Below are 4,068 nucleotides of genomic sequence, written 5' to 3'. Positions count from 1 at the left end.
GGAAGAGAGGAGGAAGAAGAAGAGAGGAGGAAGAAGAGTGGAAGACGGGGAAGAAAGTGCATTAAATCTCAATTCTACTAGTACTACTACCAGGATATACCGTCCTTCGGAGTGTAAATAGTTACACCGATGACATGTGGGTCTACCACAAGAGGGCCCATATGTCAGATAATGGAGGACAAAGGTGCGTAGGCGTATTTGCGGAAGCGTGCTCTACTGGCAAACATGATGGCAGTACTGGGTAAGGCTGATTTCGTAACAACAACACGCTGGTTCAGCTTATTACGTGTCCCATCTGCTGCAGCGTATATTATCACTTCACTGCGAAGACTAGTTGAATAGTTCTCTCTGACCGAGATGGGGAATAATGGATCACGAGGACTTCCTTTCTACAGTATCCCTATGCCTCTACGCTCACTTCACTCATTTTGCTCCATACCTAGTCACTTGTTGAAATCGGTTGAAAGACAAATACTCTGTATTTGGGAACAGAGGGAGGCTTTTACTCCGTACTATTTGGGAACAGAGGGAGTATGACCATACAGAGGGAACAGAGGAAGCTTGAAATATGAACATGTCAATGGCAGGGAGTAAGCCCCATGCATGCATGCATGCATGCAACATGCAACACTCACACGTACACATGGACGCACGCAACACTCACGCACCCATGAGGCACACAGCACACGACGCAACACACACAGCTCACGTTCAAGTGCTCAACCTACACCCTACGTCCATGAAAGACTGTACATTTAGAGATTTAGGCTGGTCATAGTGGGGAGTAACTTAGAGTAGTAACATACATAGGTTACTACTCTATGTTACTACCCTTATAGTGGGAAGTGTCATATGTGTAGTAACATACACATGTTCATTCATTGTCTTGTAGACTCATTTTGCATTGGAAAGCGCTATGTGATGGTAACATGTTAGGTTACTCTATTTGCCTCTCTCCTCATTAACTACTTGCCACATCAACATTTTTGCTTATGTGGCATCTATGTTACTACCTATGTTACTCCCACTATGACCAGCCTTACACATTGACCAGGGCATAATTAACGCCCAAAAGTAGTAGTAGCAGACTTATGTGTGCATGCGACCATTGAGATAAGAAGATTAAATGAAGGCCGTTGCATGCTGTAATTAAGGATAGACATGTAGCCTATACCTACAGCACAAGTTGGTGCATTAGTCAATCAATATCGATTTAGATTAAAGGCTAAATGCATTGGAAGTGTAGATGTACATTATGTACCACACTCTTTGTTTTGTAGCCGGTGTACACTCTTTGTTGGAAGACCGAGGGAGGACACGTGCATGCACTCACATACACAGCCAGGGCGGTTCGCGCGCAAAGGTTGGACTCGTGTCGCGCCTGCGTAAAGTTTTGTTTAACTGATTTCTTTGCTCTGCCAACTGATAGGTGGGACCCAGAAACTAGGTGACAATTTAACCAGTCAACAAAGTGCCACGTCGACTATGTGGCCGGTCAGTAGGGTGCAATACGGTGCTCTACGATGAGCTAGTAATCGTATAATCGCCGCAAAACTATATATAGTGACCGTAAAGAGCGTATTGTTACATACATTGACCGCCAATGTATTTTTCTCGTTTCAAATTAAGCCATATTAATCAGAAAGGACGCAGTATGGAATACTAAGTACTAGTACTAGTACTCCTTTGATGTGTCCCATCAACTCGCCGAACGAGGAGAATCTTGCTTACTATGCCTCTCCCTCACCCACGCGCGCGGTGGTTCGCAGGACGAGGAGAGGGTTTTGACTACAGCACCCTCTCCCTCTCCCTCCCTCTCCCTCTCCCTCACCCTCGCCCTCGCCCTAGCGGTGGACGTGTAGCAGTTCAATCAGTGTCAGATTGCCAGAAGCATATTGTACTGTAGTATCATCAGTGTTGGACCTTCCGAAGAGGCGAAGAGCCAAGTGCAAGGTTCACAACTTCACACGAGTACGAACTGTTGAACCTCCCAAAGAGGCAAAGAGCCAAGCGCAAGGTTTTATAGGAGTTGTCATCCTAGTAGGAGTGTATTACAACTATAGCGACGATGCTACTGTATGATGCCGCCACGTCACGTATATCCAAAGCTGTGCCACCTTTTTTTCTCAAAGAGCATGTCGGAGCCCGTGCAACAACCACACAAGTTGCACGTACACATAACACATTTACTAGTAATAAATTCTAAAGGAAAAATGCCAGTATGCCACACAAGTTCATCTCCAATTCATGTGATAAATTTGTGCACTAGTCTACATATATTCACAGCGCTACCGTTCACAATTACCGTACTCCACTTACACGTTATAGATGGGCTACATGCATGTCCCCCTCCAGGTTACAGTCCCAGGTGTTCTTCATGGATGGCACGATCCATAGAGGTGGGCAACGGGAATCATTGTCGTAGCTTTCTAGTCCGGTTCCACACGATGGAGAATCATCCAAGCTGAAGCTGCATAAATGAGGGATAGCGTGTTCCAGCATGTCGTTCATCCGGCGGTGCGCAATGAAGACACAACCATGCTTCATGAATGGCAGGCCTTCCGTGTCGTGCACGGAAGGTGGCATCCGCTTCACAATGGGGTAGTTGTCCCTGATGAAAAGCGAGTACTCTCCAAGAGTGTTCCTCGGCACCCACGTAGCATCACGAGGGTCGAACTCGGCGCCGTTCATCTGGTACACATGGCATCCCAGATCTGGACACATGGTGACGTACATAGTCAAGGTCCATGCATAATAATGTTGTGCTCAAATATGGCGGTCAGTAATACTGTGCAGCAAATAGTACTACTCCGGTATAGAGTAAGTAAAATAACCGGCTTATTATATATAGCCACTCTTGGCTACATGGATGAGATAGTAAGACATGGAAAAACATAAATGGTGGCAGCTAGTAGGTTCAAGTCTTCAAGGGCCTAGCTAGCTATACGCGTCCTCCAAGGTAAAAAGTACTCCTACTAGTACTACTACCTCCGTCCAGATTTATTGGTCCCCATTGTGTTTCGTGCCAAAATTTGACCATAGATTAAACTAACAAAATGTTCACGCATGTCACCATACATTATATTTTTGAAAACTATGTTCAAATACGAATCCAATGAGATAATTTTTCTTGACATGCATTAACATTTTGTTAGTTAAATCTTTAGTCAAAATTTGACACAAACTACAAAGGGGACCTATAAACCAGGATGGAGGTAGTACTAAGTATACAACTAGTACAACAATGAAAGAGAAGGCTAGAGGGTTAAAAAAATGGAATACCTAGGTAGATGGTGACGGTCCGATCGTGGTAGATTGTGTGACCATGTTGCACATCAGTGGTACCATGTGTAACGACTGCTAAGATAGTTGATCCCAATATGCCAAAGTCAGCTACAAGGTTCCAGGTTAGACCGAATCGCGGATGCCAATCCACATCCAGGATCGGCGATCTCATTTTGATCGGGGGATGACTGGTCCCTGCAAAATAATGGAGTACCGTTAGGGATGCAAATGATGGTTTGTGCATTCGGTTTGTAATCTCCCATACCATAGGTGGCAACCAGATGAAACAAGTCCCCAGGCTTGTCACTGCGAAGATGCGTCCTAGATGGCGCACGGCATCTTCGAACGTGTAGGGGTACGAATCTGCCGTCGCCAACATGTGCCAGCCTATGCCGTTACTGCGTCTTGCATTGATGGCAATCCTTATGTCGAACACCGCAATGAGATAGTAATTGTCGAAGCCGCGTCGCTTGTCGGCGGGTCGACAATTGCTATCTTCTTCAATCTCATGTAGGCATCATCATACGTATTCAAGCCCAGCCAGTCCGGAAGGCCGATCCCAATGGTGGAGAAGGGGTCTACCAGAACGGCCGCACTGCTGTGGATGTTGTGCAAAATGATGGTGGTATCCGGCCGGAGGTATGCAAGCCAATCTTCGTTGGCACCGACCCAGACCTATATATAAGACGGTGGGCAGCGGAGAAATTACAGGATGGAAATGGAATAACTAAGTACTACACATGATCAAACTCCATTACTGACCTGCTCATCGGACAAAATCCG

The sequence above is a fragment of the Triticum aestivum genome, chromosome 7B (genome assembly GCF_018294505.1).
Source record: "Triticum aestivum cultivar Chinese Spring chromosome 7B, IWGSC CS RefSeq v2.1, whole genome shotgun sequence".
Taxonomy (NCBI): Eukaryota; Viridiplantae; Streptophyta; class Magnoliopsida; order Poales; family Poaceae; genus Triticum; species Triticum aestivum.
This window is presented reverse-complemented; position numbering follows the sequence as displayed.